The sequence below is a fragment of the Helianthus annuus genome, chromosome 2 (assembly GCF_002127325.2).
Source record: "Helianthus annuus cultivar XRQ/B chromosome 2, HanXRQr2.0-SUNRISE, whole genome shotgun sequence".
Lineage (NCBI taxonomy): Eukaryota > Viridiplantae > Streptophyta > Magnoliopsida > Asterales > Asteraceae > Helianthus > Helianthus annuus.
In genome coordinates, this window is record NC_035434.2 from 53,735,826 (window position 1) to 53,753,408 (window position 17,583).

Consider the following 17,583-nt stretch of genomic DNA (forward strand, 5'->3'; position numbering starts at 1 on the left):
TAATCATATTATCAAAATGGAGTCACTGTGGGGGGTACCCCAAACTAAATAAAAGGGAGTTATATATACTTCCTAGTCCATTCCAATCAGTGACATGAAGTGAGGTTAAGCATGGTAAGGTTAAGGATTTGAGTAAATCCAAAGTAACCATGATGCTTTTAATGATTCAGAGGAATCACCTATGTTAGAGAGAAGTGGGGTCGCTTCGAATGGATTTGTGGGGTGCGCAAATCCTAGAGCTCTCGCAGAACCATGCTAGTGTTCCAGGACCATAATAGGACACGACAATGAGGGGTTGGCCAGACCAGGGAGAGTATTGTGTGAAGTGTATTGTAGTTTACACAAATGGGGGTATGTTTAAGGACATCGCGTCTACAAACCGCTAGTAAGCTAAGTATGCTTCACAAAAGAAGGTTCAAAGGCAACAACCTACCTATCTTGCAATACTCAACTGTCGAAGTTTATCGTTGAAAAGTGTAAGGAAAAGATCGATTTCCATACATGTGGGGGATTGTTGGAAGTTTGATGAAAATAGCATTTTTCATGTGGGGGATTGTTGGAAAAATAGGTGAAAATAACATTTTTCACAAATATAGGAAAATGATTTTTTTCCTATTTTGGACTAGAAATAAATATAAGAAAATGAGCGGGTTTTGTGACAACCCTCACCGAACCAGGTATCCGTACGACTTAATTAATAATTAATTTCTGCTTAATTACTGTGCTTATTTGAAATTACTGATGAACTGCTACTTGATTTCTGATACTTGTACATACTTGCATCATACTCTATTTACCGTCACTACGTTATTTACATGCGGAATCTTAGTGACAAACATGATGCACAAAAGCACAGTAGCACTATGAACGGATAACCTATTGAACATGCTGATAAAGCCAGCATCAGTCAGACACTGCCTCTAAGGCCTGTATGAGCCAGAAATATTTTACTACACTAGTAGAGAGTGTAGGGATAAGAGGGTTGTAGAACTGCGTCACTAGGTATAATTATAGTGACCGGATGTGCCTAAAACGTACTTTGAGAACAAAATTCTACACTTTAAAATAAAAATTCAGCATTTATCTAAATTAGTAAAGTGCAAAAAGTTGGAAAAATATTACTAGACACTCTCCAAAGTATCGGGAATAAACTGTGTCACTAAAAATAATATCAACGACACTTTAAATAATTATTTGGCGCTTTATCGGAGTAATATCCAACCGTACAACCGGACTTTACCCGGGACCTAAAATATTGTCTATGACACTATTTTTCTTTTCTGAGCTAGTTAGGGTGCCCGAATACTCTAACACCCGTTACAAAACATTACACACTAATACCTTATTTAAGGTCCCTAATTAACCACGCTTCCGCAAAGCCAGGGTGTGACAGCTTGGTATCAGAGCTCTGATCATAGCGAACTAGGATTCCTTCTCGAGTCTAGACTATGATCACTAGGGCTCTCACGAAAACATTTTTACTGCATACCACTTAAGTCCAGATCCAAAACGTTTTTTTTTTTTTAAAACGAATGTTGAGCGCATTTTATTTATTATTTTTAGGCTCAGTCTGGGAGGCTGAGGCTCGGTCTGGGAGGCCGAGGCTCGATCTAATGGATCGAGGTAATTGGCTAGTGAGACTAGGAAGAGCAGTCTGGGAGGCTGGGAGGCTAGTGGGACTAGGAGAATTATGTGATTTCTTACTTGGTGACTTATGTGATTACCTGATTGTATGACTGATTATTTGTGCATATTTGTGTTTATGATACAGACTAATGGACTCGCCCGGTACAGGCGATTCGGACACCGCTGGACCCATACCTGTAGTATCTGATGACCTTGTATCTTCAGAGCACGAGGTGCACACTTCTGACTACACCAGCACTGACGAGGACGATTTCCAGCCCTTCGCACTACCTGATGGTGCTGATGAGCCTGCAGATGGCCCTCTCGTTGAGTACCTACCTCTAGTAGAGATTCCGGCTCCTATACCCTTAGCCGTTTATCCAGCATATGACTTACTTCTTGACGCCGAGGCTGACGGCGATATTGACCTGTTTGAGGATGAGCCCATCAAGGATGAGATCCAGGGCGAGGCCCTTCTCCCTGCTGGCGATCTTCTGATGATCGTTGATGCTCCTGCCGAGGACTCACCCGCGCACTCTCCGGTCCCAGACTCCTTTGAGTCTGTGGCATCCGCACCTTCCCACACATTGAGCGCACAACACTTTTCGCATGGTTCAGATCCTGACCAGGCATCCTCTGTTGCACCTATTCCCAGCTTTGCGTTTGACCATGACGACGTGGAGGATTCTGATCCTATCTTTCCCCCGGGATTCGACCCGGATCATGATATAGAGTTTATACCTATGGATCAGCCCATGGAGGATCCAGCTGACCCAGTCGATCCTATTGACCCCGAGTTTGATTTCGAGATGGCTTTTGATGATCCTGAGCCTGTCGTCGCCCTTGAGCAGGCAGCCGCTCTAGACCCTATGCTTGAGCATGACCCCGTACATGTTGGCATCCCTGTTGAGCCTGTTATAGCTCACCCGCCTATCGATGATCACCTTGTGGATGCTCCATTGCTGGAGGGTGATCATGTCATTGCTGCCGATCATGTCGATCCACCTCTTATTGATGATGCCCCAGTTGATCCTTTTGTTGCTCCCCCACCTGATCCCGTTCCACTAGAGCCCGAGCATGCACTGTTCGCGGACCACATGGATCCACCAGATGAGCACGCACAGCACGGGTGGATTCCTGCTGATGAGGATGTTCCACCTATTCCCCCACACCACACTGATACACGACATGTTGATTTCTCTTTTCAGGTTCCTCAGTTTGTACCTCCAGCGAGACCTGGAGAGGGTTCTTCGGCCCATCCTTTTGGGCATGTGCCGATGTCTGTTCCCTTCATGCCACAGTTTCCACCTGTTTTACCATCCGCTTCACCGTTTCATGTGGCACCTTTTGACCCCACCAGTGAGCCTTTACTCAGGTCCTCACCGCCTGTCATGCCACCGACTGATCCTTACCATCCGTTCCATGTGGGACACACTGTTGAGGACGTTTTGATGTCTTTCGTTTTTCAGCACGAGTCACACACGCAGCGCATCCAGGAGCTTGAGAGAGCTCAGCTGCCACCATGCCAGTGCCATGGTCAGACACACTCTCCTTTGCAGCCATTTCGACCCTTACCCCCAGATTATGCTGCACGCCTCTTTACACTAGAGCAGCAGGTTGCTTCTATCATTCGTACTCAGAGAGCCATGGAGGAGGACTGGCTCCAGTTACGTCGTTTGTTTTACACTCACTTTCCCCCTCCTCCACCGCCATCTGTATAGAGCTCATCAGTGCTGTTTGGGTAGACGTTGGTGAGAAGACGGCGATTGTTTGACTGCACAGCATTTTTGGAGACTACATGATGATTCTGACTTTTGTTGACATGTACTTGATGTATTTGACACTGACTTGATATAGTTTTTGGACGGGGGTGATGTAGCCCCTAGTTGATTGATGATTGTATGACACAGTGATGTACTGATACACTTACTATGTGGTCTCGATATATGGCAATCGCAGTATTCTCATCATATTTAATTCGCTTGATTGCTTATTTATATTTTTATAACATGGGATGTTGTGTGTATAATATTTATGACATGGGATGTTGTGTGATTGGTATTTGTGATGTATTGATAACATGAGATGTTATGTGCTATTTCTATTATTATATACGTATGTTTTACTATGGCCTGACCGACGTAAACACATCTTTAGAAGATGCCGCCGAGACGTCAACAACAGCAAATGCCTACCACTCAGGCCGAACTACAGCAAGTCATTGCTGCTGCCATTGCTCAATATGCTGCCTCTCAAGGAGGAATGAGTGGAAGCAACTCTGGCAACACCGGCAACAACAACAATCCACCTCATGGTAACCCTAAGTCATTAAGACATACCATGACCTAAATGGATTTCCTTAGCAAGAATGTTAATACCAATCATATGTGTAATGTATGTGCAGGGTGCACCTACAAACAGTTTCTAGACTGGAAGCCAGTCAACTTTGATGGCACAGGAGGTGCTGTCGCCTTTGTTCGTTGGGCTGAGAAAACTGAATCTGTTCTTCGCATGAGCAAATGTGCACCAGACCAGCAGGTCACCTACATTTCGGGGCTATTCTTGGATGGAGCCCTATCTTGGTGGAATTTGCAAGTGCAGACACTTGGTGAAGCTGCTGCCTACGCGCTGACCTGGACCGAACTGAAGGAACTTATGCGCAAAAAGTACTGTTCCCGCGCTGAAATCCAGAGATTGGAGACCGAGTTCTGGCATTTGAAAATGGAAGGTCCAAAGATAGCAGAGTATGTTCAAAGGTTCCACGACTTATCGCAGGTGGTACCCTACATGGTCACTCCAGAGTTCAAGAGGATTGAACGTTTTATTTGGGGATTAGCTCCTCAAATCATAAGCATGGTGACCTCTTCCAAGCCTGCGACTATTACTGAGGCGATTGATTTGAGTGTGGCTCTCACAGAGGAGGCAATTCGTTTGAACAAGTTTGATGAAGCTGAGCCAAAGAAGAAAGAGACTCATGTGGAGTCATCAGGGGGAAACAAGCGAAAGTTTTCAAATTTCAAGCAGGGCACTAGCGGTGTGGTTAAGAAAGGGGAATCCAGTATGCCAGCTCGGGTTACAGCTGGTAGTGGAAAGAAAGGAAAAGGATATATGGGCACCCAGCCCAAGTGTAATACCTGCCAACGACACCATTCTGGCCATTGTACTGTGAAAGTATGCGAAGCATGTGGAAAACCTGGCCACTTGAAGGATTCTTGTTGGGCCACTGTTGGCCAGGGAGGCCAAGGAGGATTCGGAAGCAGAAATAATAACCGGGGTGGGAATGGAAATCGCCCACAAGGAAACAATGGAGGTAATGGAAACCGAGGCAATGCTAATCAAGCGGGCGCTGTGAATCGTAACCAGAGAAATAATCAAGCGGGAGGAAACGGGCAAAGACCCGGATGCTTCAACTGTGGTGACCTTGTGCATTACAAAAGGAATTGCCCAGAGTTGAACCAAGCCCGCAGAAGGGTTTTCAACATAGAAGCAAGGGAAGCGCGCCAGGATCCCAATGTTGTCACTGGTACGTTCCGTATAAACCAACGCTATGCATCTATTTTGTTTGATACTGGCGCCGATTATAGCTTTGTATCATTAGAATTTAAGAATATGCTTGGTTTAGCCGCTAGTAAATTAGATATTCCGTACTCAATCGAATTAGCGAATGGAAAGTTAGTAGAAGCCAACAAAGTTATCGGAGGTTGTGTGATTGAATTGGGAGAGTGTGAGTTTGCTCTAGATCTACTACCAGTCCAGTTGGGAAGCTTTGACGTGGTAGTAGGAATGGATTGGTTATCAGGCAACAAGGCAGAGATACTTTGTCCTGAAAAGGTTGTTCGTATCCCAACCGATGATGGTGAGACCATTGTTGTTCATGGAGAGAAGCGTGAGACGCCGTTAAGGATTATTAGCTGCCTGAAAGCAAGAAAGTGTTTGCAGAAAGGATGTGTTGCTTTTCTGGCACACATTGTGGATAAAAAGGCTGCTGAGCCAAAGATCGAAGACATCCCTGTCGTAAGGGAATATCCAGAAGTCTTCCCAGAGGACTTGCCTGGATTGCCGCCTCCAAGGCAAGTGGAGTTCCGCATTGACTTAGTTCCAGGCGCCGCGCCTGTGGCTAAGGCACCTTACAGACTTGCTCCGTCTGAGATGCAGGAACTGTCGACACAACTTCAAGAGTTGTTAGACAAGGGATTTATCCGACCGAGCTTCTCGCCTTGGGGAGCTCCAGTTTTGTTTGTCAAGAAGAAGGACGGTAGTTTCCGTTTGTGTATTGACTACCAAGAGTTGAATAAGCTGACGATCAAGAATAGGTATCCTCTGCCAAGGATTGATGACCTGTTCGACCAACTTCAAGGTTCAAGTTTTTACTCTAAGATCGATCTTCGATCTGGATACCATCAGTTGAGGATACAAGAGGAGAGTATCCCAAAGACAGCCCTCAGAACTCGTTACGGGCACTACGAGTTTCTGGTTATGCCGTTTGGGTTGACAAACGCACCTGCATTATTCATGGATCTAATGAATCGAGTTTGTAAGCCGTACTTGGATAAGTTCGTGATTGTATTCATCGATGATATTTTGATTTATTCAAAGACGAAGGCTGAACACGAGCAGCATTTAAGAGCCATTCTGGAGCTGCTAAAGAAGGAACAGTTGTATGCCAAGTTCTCTAAGTGCGAGTTTTGGCTACGAGAAGTGCAATTCCTTGGGCACGTGGTAAATGGAAATGGAATCCACGTGGATCCAACCAAGATCGAGGCGATCAAGGATTGGGAAACGCCAAAGACGCCAACCGAGATTCGACAATTCTTGGGTTTGGCTGGGTATTACCGAAGATTCATTGAGGATTTTTCAAAGATCGCTCAACCATTGACGCTCCTCACGCAGAAGGATAAGAAGTTTGATTGGGGAATCAAACAGGAAGAAGCATTCCAGATATTGAAAGAGAAGCTCTGCAACGCGCCAATCTTGGCACTACCAGAGGGTACGGATGATTTTGTGGTATACTGCGACGCTTCGCGTCAAGGATTGGGTTGTGTGTTGATGCAACGCCAAAAGGTTATTGCTTACGCATCGCGTCAGTTGAAAGTGCACGAAAAGAATTATACCACTCACGATTTGGAGCTTGGCGCAGTGGTTTTTGCTTTAAAGATCTGGAGGCACTACCTTTATGGTACAAAGTGTACAATTTTCACAGATCACAAGAGTCTACAACATATATTCAACCAGAAGGAGTTGAATATGAGACAAAGACGATGGGTAGAGCTGTTGAATGACTACGACTGCGAGATAAAGTATCATCCAGGGAAGGCGAATGTGGTCGCCGATGCCCTAAGTCGAAAAGAGAGGATCAAGCCCATAAGGGTTAGGGCTTTAGAGATGATTATCCAAACCGATCTCTCTCTGCGCATTCGTGCCGCGCAGAAAGAGGCCCTTAAGAAGGGAAACCTTGAGAAAGAATATCTCCATGGGATGGAGAAGTTATTGGTACCAAACGAGAAAGGAACGTTATGTTTTGAGAAAAGGATTTGGGTTCCTCTGCTTGGTGATTTAAGGAAGGTTATTTTCGATGAAGCTCACAAATCGCGGTACTCTATCCACCCTGGAGCGGATAAGATGTACCAGGACCTTAAAGATTACTATTGGTGGCCTAGGATGAAAGGCGATGTGGTTGTTTATGTAAGCAAGTGTTTAACATGTGACAAGGTTAAGGCGGAATACCAGAAGCCTTTAGGACTTCTGCAACAACCAGAAATTCCCAAGTGGAAGTGGGAACAAATCTCCATGGATTTTATTACGAAGTTGCCAAGAACGCCAAGAGGCCATGACACATCTGGGTGATAGTGGATCGATTAACGAAATCAGCGCACTTTTTACCTATCCGCGAGAAGTATAATACGAGTAAATTGGCCGAAATTTACATGAGAGAGATTGTTACGCGCCATGGAATACCTCTCTCGATTATCTCCGATAGAGATGGGAGATTCGTATCAAGGATTTGGCAATCCTTTCAAGAAGCTTTTGGCTCAAAGTTGAATATGAGCACTACTTTTCATCCGCAGACCGACGGTCAAAGCGAGCGGACGATTCAGACATTGGAGGACATGCTGAGAGCGTGTGTTATGGATTTGGGCGGTAGCTGGGACAAGCATTTGCCTCTGGTTGAGTTTTCATACAACAACAGCTACCACACCAGTATTGGTGTCGCTACATTCGAGGCTTTATATGGGCGCAAGTGCATATCACCGCTTTGCTGGTCTGACGCCGGTGATAGACAGTTGGTTGGTCCTGATGTAGTCCAGGAAACCACAGAAAAGATTGCACAAATCCGAGATCGCATCAGTGAGGCTCGTGACCGACAGAAAGCCTACGCAGATCGAAGCAGAAAACCTCTAGAGGTTGAGGTAGGCGATATGGTTTTGTTGAAAGTATCACCCTGGGTGTGGCACGCTTTGGGAAGCGTGGGAAGCTAAATCCGCGATATATTGGCCCGTTCAGAATCTTGGAAAGAATCGGGTCCGTAGCATACAAGTTGGATCTACCTGCTGAACTAAATGGAGTTCACGATACATTTCACGTATCCAACCTAAAGAGAAGTCCAACGCAAGACACCGTTGCCATTCCTACCGACGAAATTCATGTTGACGACACGCTCCACTTCGTTAAAGAACCTGTTGAGGTCACGGATTGGAAAGTGAACAAAACCCGCCGAAGCAGTGTCAAGCTCGTCAAGGTTCGTTGGAATTCCAGACATGGTCCTGAATTCACCTGGGAGCGTGAGGACCGAATGAAAGAGAAATAGCCCCACTTATTTCCCCAGAACCCTGCTTCTACAAGCAGAACTTAAAATTTCGGGACGAAATTTTTCTAACGGGGGGGGGGGGGGAATGTGACAACCCTCACCGAACCAGGTATCCGTACGACTTAATTAATAATTAATTTCTGCTTAATTACTGTGCTTATTTGAAATTACCGATGAACTGCTACTTGATTTCTGATACTTGTACATACTTGCATCATACTCTATTTACCGTCACTACATTATTTACATGCGGAATCTTAGTGACAAACATGATGCACAAAAGCACAGTAGCACTATGAACGGATAACCTATTGAACATGCTAATAAAGCCAGCATCAGTCAGACACTGCCTCTAAGGCCTGTATAAGCAACAAATATTTTACTATACTAGTAGAGAGTGTAGGGATAAGAGGGTTGTAGAACTGTGTCACTAGGTATAATTATAGTGACCGGATGTGCCTAAAACGTACTTTGAGAACAAAATTCTGCACTTTAAAATAAAAATTCAGCATTTATCTAAATTAGTAAAGTGCAAAAAGTTGGAAAAATATTACTAGACACTCTCCAAAGTATCGGGAATAAATTGTGTCACTAAAAATAATATCAACGACACTTTAAATAATTATTTGGCGCTTTATCGGAGTAATATCCAACCGTACAACCGGACTTTACCCGGGACCTAAAATATTGTCTATGACACTATTTTTCTTTTCTGAGCTAGTTAGGGTGCCCGAATACTCTAACACCCGTTACAAAACATTACACACTAATACCTTATTTAAGGTCCCTAATTAACCACGCTTCCGCAAAGCCAGGGTGTGACAGGTTTTATATATTTATTTGTGGGTTTGTGTTCTATGTTGGAAGAGCTTCGCAACGACTAAACCACATCCAAAACGAAGCTAAGATGAATGAGATATCGATGCTCAAAGTTGGGTGTTTGGAACTTTGAATGCTGAAACAAAAGAGAAAGTTGCACCTTGTCCCATCCTTCGATGCTCAAATAGGAGGAGAGATGAAACTTAAATGGGTATTTAAGGGGGAACTCTCCATCCTTATTGTTTCATGGAAGCACACACTAAGTGTACTCGTGAAGGGTGCGGAGCACCCTAACTCGCACTCGCACTCGCACACGCGCGCACGTGGCGTGGGCGATGAGGCGCAATGTGGCGCACTTTGCATTTCGCACGCTCGCATCGCCGCGAGCCGCGTTTGTATTTTTGACCACGTGCGCGTGGTGGATCACAGGGGCTGCAAGGACCAAGTGGAGTGGCATGCGGGTTCGAAGCGCGTGACATGGCGGTCCGCGCGCGAGTACACGTGGCACGAAGGAGCGCGGTTGCGCATGGTGCATGGGCCCTGAAGTGACGTGCGCGGTGCACCAGGGTAAGCCAATATGGCGCGACTGTGTAGCGTGCTCGTATAGGTTCACAGGTGACGTGGCGCACGCGCGCATGGCAGTGAGCCAAAAGGACGCAGCGTGCAGACCTGCGCGCGCACGAGTGTGTCTTACGTGCGCAGAAGCTTCCAGCATTTAATGACGAAGCAGTTTCAGTTATGCATTCGAAACTGACGAGTCAAACGGTTTTAACAGCAAATTAAATGTCGTATTAACTTGCATTGAAGACGTTTAATGCAATTTAAACCTCTCTTTTAATTCCTTTTGACTGTTTCGACTTAGGAGCTGTATAAATACAACTTCATATCCAGCTGCAGAAAATACCAGAAAAACAATAGCACCTACAACTTTCTCTCTACATTCTTCTGATCCTTTTCTTGCAGCATTCAAGGTAGACATCGGGTTCCTGTGCGAATTCCGGCAGTACTTCTGCTCCGGCTGTTGTACCCTGGGAAACAAAACGAGTTCTCCTGGGAGACTCGGAATTTGTTTTAAGGGAAGCGTGTGAACACCTGCCTCAATCATTCTGTTTCATCTCTTTTCTTGTATTATATTTTATTTCAGTTGTAATAGTACTGTATTTCTTGCTTTCTTTTCTGTATTATAATCGTATTTATCTGTTTATAAATAAACGCACCCGTCGCAACACACGAGTATTCCCACTATATAAATATAAAAAAGGGTAACAAACATTAGACAACCACAAACTTCTGTAAGAAATTGATTCATTTTCTTCCTTTTCTTACTTTACCACTTCATATTTTATTTCTTAATTTAAAAATGGCAATAATATTAAAAATAATAATATTTACTAAATTTCATTACAAACTATTTAATATACTTTATATTTAATTTTAGTCATATCTTATCTCAATATTGTTTTATAATTAGTTGATGCTCCGCCCGCGTTGCGGGGCGATGGCCGAATAATAAACGAGTGTTAGGCAGCTCATTGACACGAAAAACAATTAAATCGAGTCAGCCAATTAAAAATTACACTTTTATAGTTTCGAAAAAAAAAACTAAAACAATGGCAATATTGTAATTTTTAACTGAGGGAAAGTTATATTTTTTGGCTGGGGTAAAATCGTAATTTGCAAAAAGTTAAAGTAATGGTAGTACTAAAAATTTGAACCAGGAGCAAAGTTGTAAATTTTCACAGGGGAAAATTCGTAATTTTGAACTTAGGGTAACAGCGTAATATAAATTTGAACTAAGTGCACAATCGTAATTTTAAGCTGGAGGCAAAAGCACAATTTTATTTTTAACCGAGCGCAAAATTGTAATTTTGAGTTGGGGGCAAAAACATAATTTTATTTTGAACTGAGGAAAAAACGTAATTTTGAATTGAGGGCGAAATCACAATTTTTTAAACGGGAAAAAATCACATTTTTGAACAGAGGGCAAAATCGTAATTTTTAGCTGGGGGAAAAAACATAATTTTATTTTGAACTGTGGGCGAAATGGTAATTCTGAGTTGAGGGCAAAACCACAATTTTATTTTGAATGGCGGGAGAAATCGTAATTTTGAGTTGGGGACAAAATCGTAATTTTATTTTGAGTTGGGGGCAAAACCGTAATTTTAAAGAGGGACTAAAACGTAATTTTAGAATGGAAATAAAATAATAAATTGGTTGGCCCAATGGGGGAGTGCCAGACAAAGTCGTAATTTTGAATGAGGACAAGATAATAATTTTGAGATAGGGACAAAAAGCGTAATTTTATTTTGAGTTGGGGGCAAAAACGTAATTTTAAAATGGATATAAAATAAAAAACGTGTTGGTCCAATGGGGGAGTGCCAGGCAGCTGCCTGGCACTATTTCCCAAACTTATAAATGTATATGTAGTAAATTCATAGATTTTTATTAATAACCATTTATTATTTTGTTTATTCAACACGTGTAATACATGAGTTTATAACATAGTAAATAATAGACAACTGAATTAGCAGTCGCGTTTAAATTTTTTCTTCGATATTCTGATATAAATTTGTATTCATAACAGAATATGTTTTTTGATATGATAAGTTATACGAGTGCTGATGTTGTACCGTGACAAACCGAACCGACCAACATTAATACCGGTATTGGTTTGATCGAAACTAGTATCGGTTAGTTTTTATGGTTTTCAATCGATGTAAAATATGTGTTACTATCGTTTTAGGAATATCACGACTTTATTTTTAGGTTTTCTTTTTCGGCTGCTTTAGTAAGTATGAGTACGATAACGAATCAAAGGATACCGACCGAATTCCCACTACGTAACCTAAAACCCACTAGGTTTAAAGAAAAAAACATATAATTTTGTCCCTTTAATTTCCCATTATATATTGTTAGCACTATGTAGAACGTTGATCTTTATCCAAGTTAGTTTTATATTAAACATGATCTCTCCCTCATAGAAAAACCTGAATATGTTTTGACTTGTGATTACACGAGTTAAATAAAAAATAAATATTAAATTAGTTAGTAATGAAAAACTTATGAATTATAAGAATTTTAAAATAAGATATTTACTAAAATTACGTATAAGAAAATGTTAAATAGTTAGTGATGGAGATTTATTAAATATTACGTTTTATTACTACTATTTTAATTAACTTTATTAACTGTTTACTATCTTAAAAACCAAAGTTAGTGGAATTTTCCATCGGCTTTGGTTGGCCCTTCAACTTTTGGATTTGGCAATTTTAGTCATTTTCTTATTTTTAATATCCTCTATTTTAGCAATTGGCTTCGATTGGCCCTTCAACTTTTGGACTTGACAATTTTAGTTCTTTCCTCATTTTTAATATCCTCTACTTTAGCAATTGGCATTTTTAACCTCTAGCTTTTTGCTAAATTAATTTTCTCTAAATAATTTCGTTTGTTAATCTCTTTTGTTAATTACTTTTTACATTCCTATTTTTATGTACGTGTCGGTATAAATTTGAGTGTGTTTATGTTTCAACGTAAATTGTTTCTGGAAACGAGTCATGTCAAATATGATACGTGTTCCTTTACAAAAAACCATTTTTACGTGCATATTTTTATATATGTGTTTTTATTAATTCGAGTTGTTCTACGTTTCGATGTTTTTTTTCAAAAACGAGCCAGGTCAAATATAATATATTTTGGTGCTTATTTTATGTAATTTTTTTCCAAAATAAGCGGAGTCAAATTGTGGTTTTCCTTCTTTTTTAAAAACCCTAATTAATACCATATAATACGTTATGATTGTACAATATAAATTCGATTTACTTTACGTTTTAATTCAATCTGAATGCTTATATAGGTTATATTGAGTTCAATCGGATACGTTGAGATGCACGCTCATATGATTAACGCATCAAATAACGCTTGTACTAATTCATTTGATTTTTGTGTTGTACCCGTACCGCAACGCGTGCGGGCCTTATTACTAGTTAATAAATAAATAGAATAGAAAGGGTAAAATACTAAAATAAGAATAGCGGAGAAAGTATTTAGTTTCACAAAATTGTAAAAATTGTGATACATGACCAAATATGTATATTTTACATCTGATAAAATTGTATTTTAACTTTTTGATAAGGATAAAGGAAATGGACAATTTGTCCGATTTTACCAATATGGTCGGCAATCACTAATAATGGTGTGGACATACGATTGGGTAGGCTAAGTGTACCTCCCCATATTACTTTTTCTTTCTTCTTTTTATAAATTATATTAAAACTTGTAATATTTACCCTTTATACAAATTATCATATTATAAAATATTCTTTTTGTTACAAAAACAAATTCAAAATTGTATAAGAAGATTACAGAAGTTTTTTTTAAATATTTATTTTTTTAATTTTTATTTGAATCTAATTATTTTTTAAAAAGTTTTCATATATTGTTTCTAAAGACACTTTCTTAAATAGTATTTTGATTATGTTTTTTTATTGAGCATCTTTACAAATAAATAATAACATTTTTTTATAAAATAATAAAAAAGGTTTTGAACTTTCTTTATTGAAAAAAGTCTATATTATGTTTTTTCCTCATCTAGTTTATATTTTAAAGGTCTTACTTTTATAATTTTTAATACCTTAGACGTTTTTATAAAATAATTAACAATTTTTATTTATCAAAAAAGTAATAAAAAGTTCATTTAAAATAGCGTTTACAGCCCTAGCACATATTAATCATTCAAATCATCTATATAAGTGAATAAATAAACAATAGGTGCTAAAAGTATTGTATCAAACTATAAATTAACAATATAAATAAATACAAACTTAATTAGTGTAAAGAGTATGTTATAAACAAGTTAAAACCAGTTTAAACTTGAATCGAAGTGAACATTTTTCTAAAGAAAAACAAATGGATAGGATTGATTCACAAATATTTTTCTTTTCTTCGTTTAAAAAATATATTAAACTGGTTGAATTCAGAAATATATATGGTTTTTTTTTTTTTTTTTTTTTTTTTTTTTTGTAATCAAAAGTAGATCATTCGAAACCAAAAGTCACGTAAAAGCATAAACTTAATTAAGAGTAATCATCGGTTTTCGACCACGCATCAGATACCTACTTCAAGTCATTCCAAAATAAAAAAAAAACATTTTAAAATATTAAAAGTAATAAATATAAGACATTTAAAATACAAACTAGACGAGCAAAAAGATATAATGTAGTCTTTTTTTCAAAAATAAAATTCTAAACTTTTTTATTATTGTTTTTATATGAAATACTTTACTAGTAATTTGTAAAGATGTTCAATAAAAAACCATCACTGGATAGCCCAGTGGTGGCCACGGAAAGATAAGGCATGGGGCAACCCAAGTTCGAGTCTTGCCGGGTGAGTTTTCCCCTCCGGGTTTACCTGGGTGATAGGGGTTTCTCATCGAGGGGTTGATGTCGGTTGGTCGGCGTGGGGGCTCTGTAGCGTGGGCCCGGTTAAGACAACATAGTCTACATCTCCCGACATACGCGAGTTCTTGATCCTCACCTTTCAAAAAAAAATAAAAGAAAACATAATCAAAATACTATTTGAGAAAGTGTAAAAAATATGTGAAAACTTTTTAAAAAAATATGGTTTTTTAAAGGGTTATTGGATTTTATCACCCACAACTATCGACTATTGGCCGCTACCACCCCCAACTAACACCTTGACACCCGGCACCTCCAACTTGACTTTTAGTTTGTGTTGGCACCTCATCGTTAACCAAACACTAACTCAGTTAGTTTTTTTATCCTAACATGGCTTTTTTATCTGATGTTGCATGGTGACGTGGCTTTTTTTAATCTAATTTAAAAAATAATCAGATTTTATAACATATCTCTCTCTCTAAAATCACTCTTTCCCTAATAATATGCACCCATTGTTCCCAAACAACTTCAATAATAATCTCACCTGCACCCAACTCATCATCTTCGTGTTGTCATCAACATAAACAAGGCGATCCAGACATAAATGTATCCACTCGAACAAAACTTCAATTAAATGGAACAAGACCAATTTGAAACAATGTCTTCATCTTCTTCGATGAGAACCCATGATTATAATGAGGAAAATAAGGTGAATTCATCAAAATTTATGTTAACATGTTGGGAGATTGCAGGTGCATCTCCTCGTTCTTCCGGCCGTCGGAACCGTTGTTCTTCCGATCTCGCCGGCCCCTTCGACAAGGTTTACCACGGCCGCCGGAACTCTTTTTTTTCCGAACCCCTTGTTCACTCTTCAGATAACCCAACCCACCATCGTCTTCATCCATGCAACTCGCCGGACACTCACCGGAAAAACTCAAACTCCGGCCCCGTTCACTTGCCTTGTCGGTAATTTCTTGACGCTTCTAATTTGTTTTCATGTCCTACATTAAAGCCCCATGATAATTTTAGTAGTGTTTGTCTCCTTCGAACTAATTTTGCAAATGTTTGGGCTAGGGTTCGTCGTTCGTCTTATTCATGCGGTGGTGGAGGTGCTGTGGTCGAAGGGTGTTTGTGGTGATGGTGGTCGTGGTCGTGGGGTGTTTGTCGCGACAGAGCTGTGGCTGATGAAGATGCAAAGGATACAATCCCCCAATTTTATATATACAAATAGTGCCACGTAATCAAAATTCGCCATATCATCATGTCTACGTAATCAAGATTGTAACACATAGGATCAGAAACTAACTCTGTTAGTAATGAGTTAACAGAGTGGTGCCACCACAAACTAAAAGTCAAGTTGGAGGTGTCAGGTGTCAAAGTGTTAGTTGGGGATGGCAACGGCCAGAGGCCGATAGTTGGGGGTGATAAAATCCAATAACCCTTTTTTAAATAAACATAAAAAATATTTTTTTTAAAAACGTCTATAATATATTTTTACACTTTTGAATTTGTTTTGTAACAAAAAACAATACTTTTAAAAAAATATGAGTTGTTTAGGGGTAAATATGACAAGTTTAAATGTGATTTTATGAGAAGGGGGTATATAGTAGCCCCATATAGTTGATAATAAACCATAACTTGGAATGATGGCGAGACTGATTACTAGCATTGTCTGCGTTCATAGGGTGTGAGCGGCCTTTCCCTAATAGATCTGCCCGGATGACCAGAGTTGTATAGTATTTGTTGACCGTTAAAAAAAGACACCTCTAAATTTACATATTGTTCAATAAATGGAACTTTCAATATTATTATATTTTAATTAAAGATTAATTATTAACTCATACCAATCTTTTCTTTAAACTAGTATCCACCCGTGTCCATGCAATTTTAGGGTGGAAAAATAACTTGAACTCGATAGAAAAATGTGAAACAATCAGGACATGTTAGGGGGGAAGGGTGTTCAGAAAGACAGAAATAGAACTAGCCTAAGATAAATTATAAGACGTTCATGGATTTGAGACCTATATGACTATATGGTGTTATGTGATACCTACTTACTCATTACCTGGATTCGATTATTTGCAACGGAAATATCAAACCAAATATGTTAGTATATATGTAATCTTAAGTGATAACTAATAGTATTTTAAGTTTGTTAAAAAAAATGAAAATTAAAAATTATAGAAATTTGTAAGTGTAATGTTAATAAATAACGAGCTTTGTCAAACTAAAAATAATTTTCACAAGTCATACATAAACTTTAAAGATTAAGCTTAAAACGAGCGGAAAAATAGCACACTTCAATAATTGTCCATGAACTAGTAGAAATCCCCGCGCTTCACGGCAGATGTTTGGTTCGTCATAGTATTAGAATCGAAAGCAATTACATAAATCAGTAATTGTTGTTAAGTAAAATTTAAGTTTGACATTAAAAAGAAAAGAATCATTAAAATCCTTTAGAAACATAAAGTGAACTCCAACAAAAATTCACTGTTAAAAACTCATATTCAGAAATATAAAACTTCTTTAACCTTTCTAGAGCATGACTTGTGGTGACCAATGTATAGAAAAAGCATTTTCTTGTTGCCAAATTCAAAAATTCACTCAGAAATATAAAACTTCTTTAACCTTTCTAGAGCATGACTTGTGGTGACCAATGTATAGAAAAAGAATTTTCTTGTTGCCAAATTCTGAAGGACAACCCTCCCTATTGACTCTCTCATGTCTCTAATTCTCTTTATCAAGTCTCTTCAACTCTCTTTTTTTCAAAAAAAAAAGTCTAATTGCAATAGTGTAAATAGCACTTTAAATCTGACTAATTTGTATGCTATTCCTAAGACATCATGTTTTGTTATTATATAAAATAAAATTTCGTTCCTTCATTTTGCTTGTATATAAACTAAATGGAACATCCTTTTTTTTTTAACGATAAGGAATGAC